The sequence below is a fragment of the Schistocerca gregaria genome, chromosome X, assembly GCF_023897955.1.
Source record: "Schistocerca gregaria isolate iqSchGreg1 chromosome X, iqSchGreg1.2, whole genome shotgun sequence".
NCBI classification, from domain to species: domain Eukaryota; kingdom Metazoa; phylum Arthropoda; class Insecta; order Orthoptera; family Acrididae; genus Schistocerca; species Schistocerca gregaria.
In genome coordinates, this window is record NC_064931.1 from 139213864 (window position 1) to 139228758 (window position 14895).

General features: G+C 36.1%; 1 protein-coding gene across 28 annotated transcripts in view; it reads right to left on the reverse strand.

The window, feature by feature from the left end:
* The window catches only part of LOC126298596 (uncharacterized), a 331195-nt gene extending 323687 nt beyond the window's left edge, over positions 1-7508 (reverse strand). For 18 of the 28 annotated variants that reach the window (XM_049989987.1, XM_049989974.1, XM_049989988.1 and 15 more), the window contains exon 1: positions 7308-7507. The gene's annotated coding sequence lies outside the window, so the exon portion shown is untranslated. Of the gene's footprint in view, positions 1-7307 lie in introns of all 28 variants that reach the window. The other 10 variants (XM_049989986.1, XM_049989996.1, XM_049989992.1 and 7 more) reach the window with 1 other exon arrangement.
* Between the last annotated feature and the right edge of the window lie 7387 nt (positions 7509-14895).

The window sequence follows — 14895 nt, forward strand, 5'->3', positions numbered from 1 at the left end:
TTTAAAATCATGATTCAGGTAACCTGTTTTGAAAGAAGTCAAAATAACAGAAGAACGAAATACTTAAGACTGCACAGAAAAGAAAGGTTAGTTATTACATCTTAACTGGTTAATAGTGTAGAACAGATCTGTTTGGGAAATTTAGAGAGCTCTGGAAAGATAGACATCCTGTGCCTGTCTGAACACCACATAACCACAGAGTTAGATAAATTACATATAAAAGATTACTCTCTGTCAGCTTTCTCATGCAGAACTACGAGGAGTTGTTACATATATTAAGACATAACACAAGTTCAAAAACATTGAGACAAGTGAATTTTGTAGTGATCAGCACACACAAGTGTGCGCCCTTGTGAATTAATACTAAAAAATAGTTAACTTCCCAGTGTAACAATATATATATATATATATATCCATACTGGAAAATTTTGAACATTTATGAAGAATCTGGATTCCTTACTGCACAACTCATCAGACAGCAACAAGCAGTTAATAGTCTCTGGTGACTTCAATTAGATGTCCTAAAGGAGTCTGATAGGAAAAATGATCAGGAAACCTTATTTGTACCTTACAATTTGATCCCAGTGATTAACTTCCCAACATGAGTGGATGAAGACAGTAAGATCCTAATTGATAATGTTTTCTTCGGTGCAGCTCCTAGATAAACTGAAGTTTCATGGGACTGACAGTATAGCCAATCAAAGGGTTATGTCACATCTAATCAAAAGAATCCAGAAAGTTGTTCTCAGTAATTCAACCAATATAGTCTAGGGAAATTATTCTGAGGAGAAATCCCTCCTGCAGTTCCCCAAAGATCAATCTAAGGTCTACTATTGTTCTTAACCTACACTGTCAAAAAAGGTACCCCCCCCCCCTTCCAGAGGTTTCCAATTCGGTACTGACTGATGTTGAAACACCCATATTCGTATGTAGTGTAGCCTCCATGGACAGCAATGCAAGCACTGACTGGCATCCAGTCAATCATACAGATGGTGAATACTATCCCCAAATAGTTCTGTTGGTTTGTGAGTTGCATGAGTCACTTCTTGTTCTACCATATCCCTCACATCCTCGAATGGAGACAAGTCCAAAGATCGTGCTGGCCAGGGAAGCCGCTGCACACCTTGCACAGAACATTGAGTTTCATGGGCAGTGTGTGGGCATTCATTATCCTATTGTAACAATACATAAGCCTCCTATTACAAGAATGACTAAAGAATGGGTCTAACACTCATGTATTGAGAGCTGGTTAGCATCCCCTCCAGAAGCACCACAGGTGATCATGAGTTGCAGCTTATCACACCCCAGACCATAATGTGTAAGATGCAGCCAGTGTGTCTTGGACAAATGCATTATTGAGACAGAGCTCAACAAGTCTATGTAGTAAGTGCAAATGATCATCACTTGCTTGAAGCTTATTAATTTCATTTCTTTTCTTTATTTAGGACTTGAGAATTTGTTTTTGGTGCCTGAAGCATATCAAGTTACTACTAAAATGGAAAAACAACGTCAAGTTAATGTATACAGTTTCGGAAATACTGACTCTCCATGCCATTTAACGACGTACAGAGCCTTAAAAGGACTAAACGCTGTAAAGGAACTTTCCTGAGAAGAACAAGAATTACTTACTAGACGGAGTGGATTACACTTTACTGAAAATGCTCAACTATGCTTCCACCATGAAGCTTTACTCCTACAAAGATTTGAATTTTTGCGAAGATCATGCTGCAACCCATCTGGTAAGAAAAACCATACGGCACGAAAAAGTTTGCGCTCAATCAACATAGAAACAGCTGGCCTAGTAAAAAGGATAACTATCTCTGATATTAAACAAGGCCAAAAAATGTGCCCTTCCAGTAGAAAAGAATCTGATACACTGAGATATTCACAAATGGAAGTTTCATCTCAGTCACATGAAAATGATGAGACTAATGTTGCTCACAATTTGAATAAAAGTTTAACAGCTTTGGAATACCACCATTAAAATTTCAATGAATTGGTGCAAGGGATCCAAAAGGGTTTACAAACTGCGAAATACATCAAATCGAAGGTGCAATTATTGAACTGGAGCAACCATCCACAAGCAAGCAATGCTTGACTTGTTCAGATTACAGTCAGCTGATCCAAGAATTGAAAGACAAATGACATATATCAAATCATAATAAGAAAATTCAAATTTTGACCTTAGTTCCCCAAAGGTGGTCTATCAAAAAGACTTTGGAAGAATTTTGTGTTTCAGAAAGAATGGTAAGAAAGGTTGGAAAGTTAAAATCAGAAGAGGGAATATTGGCACAGAGAATATATTACTACATGGTACTAATGAACAGAAGAAAAATCCAACTTTTCTGGATTGGAATTTTTGAAAAAATAATTTTTATCTGTAATTTATAAAAAAATTCAAAAGGCGCCAGTAAAAGAACTTTCACAGAAAATAAGTGATATACTGGTCGAACAGCTCCTTGTTAGCCACACATATCTGTAGTAAATGCTAAGTGATGCCTGAGGTGATGTTAAGAGTGACGCCACTGGACACTGGGTAACAGCAAAGAAGTGATCTGGAGTGATGAATCATGCTGTACACTGTGCCAGTCCGATGCGAAGGTTTGGGTTTGGTGAATGCCTGTAGACTGTTGCCAACAGTGAAATAAGGTGGAGCGGTGTTTTTTGTGGTTAGGGTGCGTTCACCACTACTGCGATCACTAAAATGTTAAATGTAGAAGGATATGAATACCTTCTACAGTACTGTGCACTGTGTACAGTAGAAGAATAGTTCAACGGTGATGATTGATTGTACCAGCATTACAATGCGTCTTTAACAAAGCACTACTTGTGAGAAAATGGTTCGTGGACAATTACATTCCTGAAAGGGACTGGACTGGCCAACCTGAACCTAGTGGAAAACGTCCGGTGTGGTTTGAATATTGACTTCACTCCAGACCACAGCATCCAACATAACTACCTTGTCTGGTCTGATCTGCCACTTCGACACCTCATTGAAAGTGCCCCCAATACAGTTCAAGCTACCATAAGGACAAAGGGTGGACAAATCCCACATTAATGTCTAGATACTTTTGGTTAGACAGTGTATACCACCTGTACTACTGTGCAATAAGCAGGCATACAAATATACTGAACAACATCAAAAAGGAACATTTAGTTATAATCAAACACCTACTATTACAACTGTATCTAAAACAGAGAGTGCAGTGTCTTTATGGTTTGATTTTACAACAGAATAACTCAGGTATTGGTTTCCTGGTTGCAGAAACACTAGTACAACTGCACTCTGAAGTTTGCTAATGTGAGCTTATAAGAACAACAACTTTTAATGTAACTGTTTTGAAATGACATTACAATTTTTTCTATAGTACAAGTTATATCCACTTACATTCAAATTTATAATTTCAGTGTCTGTGAATACATGCAAATTTTTCTGTACCAGATATCTCTATTATGATCGTATGAAGTGATCTATGCATAAATAATGATCAACATTGATTACAAAAAATAACTAATTCGTGATGATGTTTCCTGCCATATTTCATTAAGTACCTCTTCATTAATTATCCAATCCATCCATCAAACATTCAGAATTCTTCTGCAACATATATTTTCAAAATCATCTGCTCTCTTCTTCTCTGTACTGTATATAGCCCACACTTCATTTCCACAACACTGCACACTTTTAGAAAATACTTGTAAAACTTAATTTTATGTTTAACATTATCATATAGCCATTGCCATCCTTCCCTTTCTTTCCTCTTCACTTCAGCTGTAGTTGGGATGTTGTTTTCCAAATAGTAAAACTATATAAAATGGTAAGAACAATAACTAGTTGTAGCAGCTCCTTTCCTAATCTAATTCCTTCAGAATCACTTGCTTTAATTCAATCACACCCCTTCAACATTTTTTACTTTTGTTTAAGTTCATCTTATGTAAGCTATCCATTCCATCTAACTGATTTACCAAGTCCTTTGCAATCTCTGACAATTGCCATGTCATTAGGAAGACAAACCTTGGTGCTTTCTTCCTTCTCTCTGAACTTCAATACCTTCCCAAATTTCTCCTTGGTTTCATTTATAGCTTTCCCTAAGTACTAACAGAGTAACGCAGAGGGTAGGCTACAACCTGTCTCACTCCCATCTCAAGCATTGCCTCTGTTTCATATTATTTGACTCTTATCTACAGTCTGGGTTCGTAGTTTCAAAGAGCATATTCTAGTCAACACTGCTAATAAGCGTTCCTAGATTTCTTTGAAATACAAACTGATCTCCCAATATGGCTTCTACCAGGCAGTTCTTTCTTCCATAGGGAGCCTGACCTAGTATCTTGCAAGGATGACTTATTAGACTGTGGTTTGGTAATACGCCTATCTATTAAGACGTCTTCTTTATCCTGTATGCCAGGTGGAATAGTTCTATCGTGGTTCTTTATCCAAAAGTGTTTAATAATTCTGACAGAATGTCAGCTACTTCAGGATCTCTTGTGCTCTGTCACATTCTGACTCATAATATCACACCATCATATCTTTTCATCTTACGCTTTCTCTAGATTTCCCACAACTCTCTCTTCAACTTTCTTCCCTTTATATTGCCTTCTACATCTTGGTCTTCTTTTCTTTGTGCTGGATTGTCATTTGAACTCTTGATGTTCATATAGCTTCTACAATTTTTTTCCGTTTCATCAAATTTTGCTATAAGCAGCATCTACCTTCCATAAAGCCATGCATCTTTATATTGCTCTGCGTTCCACCTCTAAACAGTACTACTTTGCATCACGCACGTCCTGTCACTCATTTTTAAGACAAAAACTTATTTCAATGTAGCTACTCATATTGGGAACTGAAGAAATATGAAAAAGGATAGAAGAATCATTCAGTGGCACAAGAGAAATTGGACATAGGCATCTTCGGCTACCCAGACTTTCATAATGTGTTACTATGACCCCAATGTATGCATGAAAAAGATGAAACAAATATCAAGTAACTCTTTGAAAAGAACACAGTAGCCCCACAATGACTAAAACATCAGAGCAATGTACTTTCACAAACAGATTACTTTCTGTCTCTGACACTGCGACGTACAACAACAAGAAAAGTTTCCTATTGGTAAAGAATCTACCATACAAGAAAGTTGTTTTATCACTGAAGTTAACAGTGACTAACAGACTCCAAATATATGAAGAGCCTAAGATTCATAGGAGGAGAGCTGGAAAGAGAAAGAATCTGTTCATAACGAACATCTCGGCAGCTAACATCAGAAAACTTCATGACAATAGTGCATGATTTTGAACTATGATTAGTGAATATATATATGCAAGATTCCTGCTACGTGTTTCGATTTCTTGTTCAGATAATTATCGGTTATTTAGACTGTGCCTCTGTTTCACAAAGTATCTTATTTTGTTCAGTGTTAGTCAACGATGTCTTTATAAATATGAAGATAACATATAAATAAGCGCAGAGAAAATATGTATCAAGCAGCTGTTCCTTCCTCTTCATATGAAGAAAAGGGGACATTGTCATTCTCACAAACAAACAGTGTTGTTGACAAACCTAATGAGACATAAAATAACGTTTATTCTTGGGGAAAATGCATTTAACCAATAAGAAATATATTTCAGTCGCACCCTGACAGTAAAACGCAAAGTAACCTAACACCGCCTGCTCTCCAACTAGAATAAACTGCATTTAGTAGAACAAAAGCAATGATTCTATAATATGACTAATTATGTACCATTACTAACATTTGGCAAAAAAAAAAAAAAAATCAGGTCGACAGAAGCGTCTGATCCCACGCGTAGGCTTTGTGACGTAAGGGTGTTGTCGTGTGTGACATCATGACAGCTCAGAGTTTGGTTTGTGAGTGTGGCGTGTTTCTAAATGTCGTGTTGTGGTTTGTTGTGCTCTCTCGTGGTATGTTCAGGGTTTTCGTTTGTGTGGTGTAATGGGCTCGGTTTGCTTTTGCTCATTATCCAGAATTGTTAGAAGGTCTGCTGTGTTTGTAGTGGACTTCGTTTCAGCGAGTTAATGATTTTGTGTGAAGGTCAATTTAGTCTTGTTCGCTGTACGTCATGTGGTAATTTTAGTCAGATTAATCGTTTGATGTTTTTGTTCAGGAATGAATATGATGAATAAAATTAACAGTGCCCAGTTGAAGGGAAGTGTTCGATCCCAATGTGTGGCTGTGTATGTTGGTATTGGTGCTGGGAGATGTTTTTATGCTATATAGGCCAAGAGAAGTGTTTCATCATAATTTATGGGATCAGGAGCTGCTGTTGAACTATAAGGGTCAACGGAAGTGTCCGATTCAAGATGATATTGTGTTTAGTGGTATTTGGGGAGTTTTGTGATGTCGGAATTTAATGTGGTTCCGTATGGGGGTGGGTGGCTAAATTTGTTTATATTTAGTTTGCCACCACCCAAAAACATCCCATTTCCCGCTCTTGTCCCGTTAGCGTCATTAGGTTTTTTGTCGAAAGTGTGTGTGTGTTTTTCGATGTACTTTCGTCCTCATAATGTGTACGTACCGACTTTATATGCGCCATATTGGAATCGTGGTTTATGGTCGTTTCCGCTATATTTGTGACGTTATGGGTCAAAGCAGACGGATGGGATCGGACGCTTCCGTATTTCCAAAAAATCAACAATGCGACGCGAGGGAAAAGTGGACGTGGTACGCTGACACTACTGAGATTTCCAGCTCACTACACAAACAACTGAGGAAAATACGGATTATTATTAAGCTATAGGTCTACTACTTCACCGAGCAGATACTTTTAAAAAGCCTCAAACATGCAGAACAACGTGTTGCCTTATTGACTAAATTTAATAACCTAAAAGTGATCGAACAGTCTGTGGAATGGAATTGCTACATTTCTAGAATACGATACAGGTATATATAACAATTCTACCTACGACCGCATAAAATCATTGGCCACGCGCTCGTATTTTTTCCGATACCTCTATTACTAAGTGAGGAACTTGCACATCAACGTGGTATTACGTTTCGTATTATCGTTTTCGTGTAAAAATAACAACAAAGATTTTTTATTCAACACTGATTATTTTACAATAAAATAGTCTTCTCCATTGTTGCAGAATACAGGATGTAGTAAACGCACATGTACCGGCTATTCATAGTTCGCGCGTGTTTGCACTAAATAAATGCAACAAGTATGGGTTGCAAACTAATGATGCATGTTCAGTTTCAAAGAAAGACGACCAACCATCTACAATTAGAAACGAAGTAATAATCAACAATACTTCTGCAATGTTTTCCAGTCACGCATAACGAAAAAATACTCACATCTTCACCCGGAAAAAAATATGTAATTTCACCACAGAAAACAAACCAATACAAAAAACACTTAACAACAAACAACACTTCAAAACGACTCGTCTCACAACAACGCAATATCACAACACAACACTTTCCACCTTCCTTCGTGCAGAAATTCAAATTCCTCCATGAAACTCTAAATAAACGGTTCTGATTGGCGGCGTTTAACTTCCAATCAGAGTTCTCACATGTTTCCAGAGCCGAAGTAAGCGTAGAGATACATCTACTCTATGCCCATGAGCAGTGTTACTCTTTGCGCATATCATTTCGATTAATCGAATTCATACTTTATTAAGGGTCAATTAAGACACCAGACACTAAAACTCCTTTCAGAGAAAACAAATAAAACCCTCAAGGTTGTTAACGAATTGGCAATATGTAATAATTTAACACTAAACACAAAGAAAACAAACTCTACGGACTTTAGCATGAAAAGAGGGAAAACAACTTCGTCGAACAGATGATAAATCTAAAGATACTATAACAAACAAGAAGTTTTTAGGGATTCAGCATAGAATGAGCACATAAAAATACCAGCACAAAACATGGACACCATTCTTAAACTGCAGAAAAGGACGGCAAGAGTAATAACTAGAAGTAGTTTTGGACTCACTGTAAAGGACTATTTAAAAATGGGTACCCAAGTAAGTACATATCCCAATCAGTTGTGTAAATCATGGAAAACATTACTAAACATTTCATTAATGGTTCTGTACATAAATATGGAACAAGAGCCGGTATGGACGTAGAGACTTTAAATTTTATAAAAAATGCATTTTCGGTCAAGGGATAAGACTGTATCATAAAATGGCTAAGGACACGAAAAAATTTCTAAAATACATTTATTTGAAAAGCAACTTAAACATCCTTCATGAGAAATGCTTACTACACAACTAAAGATTACTGTGAGTAAATTATGTGCCAAGATCTATAGTGCATCACAGTAATGTCTTGTAATCCTCCTGAGCTCAATATCTCACTCATCATGAATAAGAGTGCTGGGCAGGGCAGACGGGAAGGAGGGGAGTGGGGTGGGGACCAAAGGTGACTCATTTCAGATGGTCTGATGGGAGGACACGAAGCCATGCATGGAGCATAGTTGCATGTCTACAGGCCTGGTGTCAGTTTTCCAAACAGGGTGGAGTTACTACAAGAGACATAGCAGCATGTTTGTGGTCCATGAGTCACCAGGTGATGTCCTTAGTGTGTGCAATTATTTAGTGCAGAACTATGTTTTCCATTAGAACTTATCTGAAAAAAATTGTGTGTAAATCAAATGACATTGTGCAATAGGGTTCCACCAATTCAGGCTCTGATCACATATTCGGGAGGAAGCAAGTTTGCTCTGTCCAGCTATCCCAATTTAGGTTTCCTGTGATTTTCCTAATCACTTTAGCCAATTGTTGGGACGGTTCTTTCAGTAAGACCATTCTCAATCACCTATTCTATCCTAATAGAAGCATACTTGTGTATTCTGTCTGTATGTATATTTTGAACTACTTATTCCCATTATATTATGATGACAAATCCTATGTCATTGAGTGAATAAATAAATCGCATCAAATGAGCTGTGATGCTGTACAAGACATGATTAATACAAATATAATTATAAAAATGTTTCACTTATTTTCATTATATCACATAGTTAATTGAGGTTTACAAACAACATAGACTACACATTTAATTATATGCAGTAAATCACAAATTCATTTGTTCTCACTAATGTTCATATTGTAATATTATACTATTTCAAAGTATTTAAAGTAAATCATATTATAGAAAGTGTCTTCTTTCAACCACGACTCTGCCACTGTTACAAATTTGTTTTCATCCAGTTCATTTGTCTCATGTGGCATATTGTCGGAAAATATTTTATCAACTCATTTTTTGACTTACTTTATCTACTCCAAGATACTTTAAATATTTTGTGCTCAATTAACTATTGTCTGCAAACACTTAAGTTATTTGAATTAAAAATGCTTCTGTTGGCTTTCTTCTGAAAGAGTGTCCCAAAGAAATATTCTATAATGTAGGCCTAAGTGTTTACAGAAAAGGCATACTATGCCATAAACCTATGCTCTTTATTCCCACTAATCTTCAAGTATTTTAGGAGATACCAAACTATTGCTAAATTACTGCAAAGCTTTTCTCTGTGTGTGTTCCAATATAATTTACAATCCAGGTAAATGCCTGACAATTTTACAGAGATCTGGAGTTCATTTAATCCATGTCAATGTTTCTATAGAAGTAAAGAGTGTGAGCATACGTCACATACAATATTTCTATGGCGATAAATCAAATATTTCATTGACATACAGAATAAACAAGAATGGTCCCAGACCAGAGTCTTGTCTTTAGAAAAGTTTGTTTTGTGTTTTTAACTTAATTTACCATTTTGTTGTAAGCTTCTAAAACGTGATGCTAATAAAGTTAGTTTAGCTGGTTGTTAAAGGCAAAATACTTTATAGCTGGTCTTACGTTATAACTAAGGCAGTTTTGGATATTATTGATTGGACCATTCTTATTGGTCTGTAATTTAGGTGTATTTTTGTCACATTTTTAATATCTTTACTGCCATAATAAGTAATTAAAGCTATGTTGTTGGTAATATGAGTTAATATTCAATAATATAATGCAAATGGTAATAAACTAGTCTTTACTTCAAGTATGGAGCATATTGAGAAAATATTTTCCACATATGAGAAAGCAAAACGAATATACTGAAATACAACTCGTTAATTGCTGCTGGAGAATACCGCAGTGTCTACTGTAAATATACAAATATGCAAATTTTTTACTGTCTGACAGACATCTTAATTCATTATTATACCATCAGTGAAACAAAACGATAGACATCATACTGTTTGATGATTGTGTTGGAAGTTTCCTAAAGGATTCTAATAGTTAGTTACATGTTCCATGGGCAATTCCCACAATAACACATCTACTAACAGAACATTAACATAATTGAAATTTAAATAATGCTACATGGTGACCATTTATAGATAAATTCACATAACAGAAAACACCATTTAATTCCATAACGCTACTAAGTATGTAGCCTGTGCAGGGTTGCTGCTCCACATCGGGTGCCTCCCCAGGTGGTGGATAGAGGAATATGCCCCAGATATGGGTGATGCCAGGAAAATGAAATACCTGGGGCAGACCCAAACCAGCAGAAGTGGAATAGGTTGAACTCTTTAGACAGAAAAGAAGGCAATCAGGGATAGATTGTGTTTTTCAGTCAGCCTACCTGGAAGATGGAAGTTCAAAACTAGACCGGGTAGCCCAGACCCTGTATGTGGGAGCCATTTGAACCATTTTATGCACGGCAACTGTCATATTATGCTATCTGTATTACAGTTTCTGACAATGTCACCAAACGTTTACTACTGGACTGAATACCAGGCTGGTAGATGTTGAAACGAAGTAGCTTCAGCCTTAGTAGACGCTCAGAGTATGCATACATATGAAGTAGACATGGACAGACCGAAACATGTAACTGTTTAGAAACAAATGTAAGAGTAAAATGTAATGCTCCGAAACGCTGCTGCGAAAAAAAAGCAATTTGTGTTTTGTAGTCGTACAGGCGTAAACATTATATCATTTTGAGTGTCTGCTGTATAAATATTGCCATATAAACACAAATGAAATGTGCGAGCGCCAATCATATCGCAGACAGTATGCAACTTTCAGTCAGGTGTCTTGGCAGCTTCGTATTTCCTGCGCCAAATGCGCTGCTTTCGTGTCATGTGATATTCATACTTACCAATTGGCTCAGGACAGATGTTTACATGTTTGGCATAACAGGTTTTCGCAAATTTATTTCGCTGTATTCTAGTACCTAACTGTGAAAGATTTTATGAGTGATTATCTGTATATACTCATGAAAATCATGATATATAATTTAATGAGACAGCATTTTGGGAAGTGAGACACTAAATTAAGATATTATACCTATAAGGTTTGCAGTAGTTTATCCATCATTTATTTAGTGACTGGTTGGTAACATAACAATAGTGACACATACTTGTTTGTGTTATTTTGGTTCAAATGGCTCTGAGCACTATGGGACTTAACATCTGTGGTCATCAGTCCCCAAGAACTTAGAACTACGTAAATCTAACTAACCTAAGGACATCACTCACGTCCACGCTGAGGCAGGAATCGAACCTGCGACTGTAGCAGTCATGCGGTTCCAGACTGTTGCGCCGAGAACCACATGGCCACACCGGCAGACTGTGCTATTTTGCCAGCATGAATTATAGCTAAAAATGTGCTTTTAAATATTCTTCCTACTGGCAGCAGCTAGAACCTATTGATTCTTGTAAACGTGGAATTAAATGACAGAAAACTGAAAAATTTTGGTATCAGTCCAGTGATCTAAATTCAGTTACATTAGTTATACTGCATAATAATACAGATCAGAACAGCAAATATACATATATAAGCAGGCTATAAAAGCATCAACAAAAATCAATAATGACTGTTACCCATACAGTCTTGTAGGAATAACTTCAATGAACATTGAATACTAACGGTTCCCTACATGTACTTATATAGAAGGACCATGTTTTTAAAAATAAACAGTGTGCTTATGTTAAAAAATGAAGGGCACAGTCGTCACACTCGAAACAAAAATAGTTATTATATCAACATTTCAAGATACAAACTCGCTGATAAAGGTTCCACAAAGGTATTATTCTTATTATTCAATAGTCTGACTGAGAGTGTGAAGTTTGTGGAAGTGTTACCAGACTTCTAAAGATAACTTAGAGAGTACTTGAACACAGCAGTTTTCTTCATTGTGGGCAGTCCAAAAGAACTAGAACAATAGTTGTTGCTCTAAACCAGTTTGAGTAATATTTTTATTTATAGTGTTTATTAAAAACTTCTAGATTTTTTTATGAAGCTTATATTTTATTAATTTTAAAACTACAACTGTAGAACCTTCAAAGTGCTCTAATTGCGATTTACATTTTATTCACAACTATTTTGATGTATTCGATATCACTCTACACATTAGTCAGAAAATAAATAAGCATGTTGTCTGATTGGACTATGTTCACCAATAAGACACAGTACAATGAAGACTTTAAAGACATGAAATGCAACTACCAGAAAACCTTGACTCATCTCACAAGTCGAAAGCTGAATCACTATTATTTAACTTTTTTTAACTGTCCCCTTGTGGTCCTTGAAGTATAGTACTCTATGTGGATAATTCACATTTATGGGTGCACCACTCACAGTTTTCTTACCCACAGTTAAATTTTCCGTAGTTTGTCACACAGAGCAGGACTGCAAAGTGACTGATGCACACAGATCAAAAAATTACCATAACAGACTGGAACATATAATACAATGTTCAAGTATGGCAATTTTTCATCAAACATTCAAAGTTTAGCTGGAAATAGCTCATAATATGTACACCTGATAGAAGTTGGAAACATGTTAAAACATTTCAAGGTAACTGAAATGCAGAGATCGGTATGTTTCCTTGAAGTATAAAATCCAAAGTAATATTTAATACAATTCATACAGTGTAATGTCTTTGTGATACCTATATCATGGCAGATCTGGCTCTATACCACTTACAATTCCTTCTAAATACGTTTGTTTGATGTACAGGTATATGGAGTTCCCTGAAGTACTCACAGCAAGTAGATATATTAACATTTTATTATAAATTCCCCCAGAAAATTTGAGACAAAGTTAAGTTGCTGTTGGAATGTCATTTTTATCACAGTATCTGAACGCCAAAAAAAAGTATCAAATTGCCATTGTTGATTTGCCTGAGAATTATTTGTGAAAAACAAGTATTAAGACTCCTATGATAGGTAATAAACAAACATAGCACATTTACAAAAATAAACATACAAACATCATCTTCATATAATACATAAATCAGATAATTATTCACAAACACATAAATAAACAAACATACTCAAAAAATTAAACTCATTGAGTGGAGTGCAAAAACGTAAGTGTCTTCTGTGTGCAACAGATCTGAAAGTAAAATTCAGTGCACATTGTGCAGAGAAGAACAAAATCAACTGAAATTTTACTGTTTCAGTTTTGAGATCTACTCTACCTATTCTTAGTTGTAGTTTAGAAATATCATTTTTGATACTTTTTCACTTGAAAGACAAAATTGACTGTCTGTTATTGTTTGCCCCTGCTTTGAAAATATGCACTCACATGGAACACAGGTAGCCATAATACAAAGATTTTGTTTCTTTATTTCAAACAGTATAGGAAACAGCACATGATTTTCTTTCCACCACAGCATAGAATCTTCTGATGCGTGTATCAGTGGCACCGTCATATATGTATCAAGCTCGACTATACTTGCAGCGTGTGAATTGTCTGCACTTTGGCTGAACCCTCCTACAGCTTGTTCAAAATCTTGCAAAATTTTGCCACTGTTAGAGTTGAATGTGCTCACCACAACTAGTTTGGTTAGTGGTGGATTATCTGTAGAATACTCAGTGGGTTTCTGTTATATTGCACAGCACTTTGTTTCTCTTAATCAATGTCCAATTTTTGAATGAGGTGGATACTGATTGCATCCTCAAGTTTAGCAGTCACTGTTTTAATGGCTTCATTGCTGTAACTTGTGTTTTTCAGTCTAAGACAAAAACTTTGTAAACCTTTGCTTAATAAGACAACTTTTGACAAGGTTACACCTCTTTTGCTGCTACTTTCTGTTGTTACTTGCTCAAAAGCAGATAGTATTCCACAAGATTTTTCAATTACTGACCAGTCTTTATTGGATAGTTTCGTTTCTGCATTCACACTGAGGATGGCGACGATGCTTTGCAAATTCTCTTTGATTTTCAAAAGTCTGTCAAACATTTCACACATGGAATTCCATTTCATAAGATAATCATCTTCCGATGTCAAAATAGGGAAGCTCATTTGCTTCTGAATGTTGTGTAATTCCTCAAGTGATTGAGGACTTCTTTTGGAAAATTCCGCTATTGAGTTCACTTTTGTCCTTGTGTCTGTAATTGGTTCAAGGCTTGCTTGCACAATTAAATTGAGTGTGTATGCAAAACAAAGTACTCGCCACCATTTGCACATCATCACTGCCTTCACAATATTAGGTGCATTATCTGCAGTGCAAGCTAAAATTTTATTGGTAATACTCCAGGTTGAGGTCACATTTTGTAATTCACTTGAAGTGTGTTCAGCTTTATGCCTGTCACGGAATTTAAAACTAGTTCACAATGCAGTTTTCATCTATGAAGTGAGCAGTCACTCCAATATAATTCTCATTTTTCACAGATGTCCATCCATTGGTCGTAATGCAGATGTAAGATGCAGCTTGCACTGCAGATCTTAAACGCACTAGTGTGTTATCGAACACTTGGAGATACATGGTTTTCATTTAATAAATAAGTCATTTTTCGAAACTCTACACTCTCAACTACATTAATGGAAGATATTCTTTAACAACAAGTCTTGAAATCTGTTCATGTATTTTGACTCGTTGGGTGAAGGCACTGGTCTTGATGCAAATCCAGTAATCTTTATTTGTCTACCACACCTA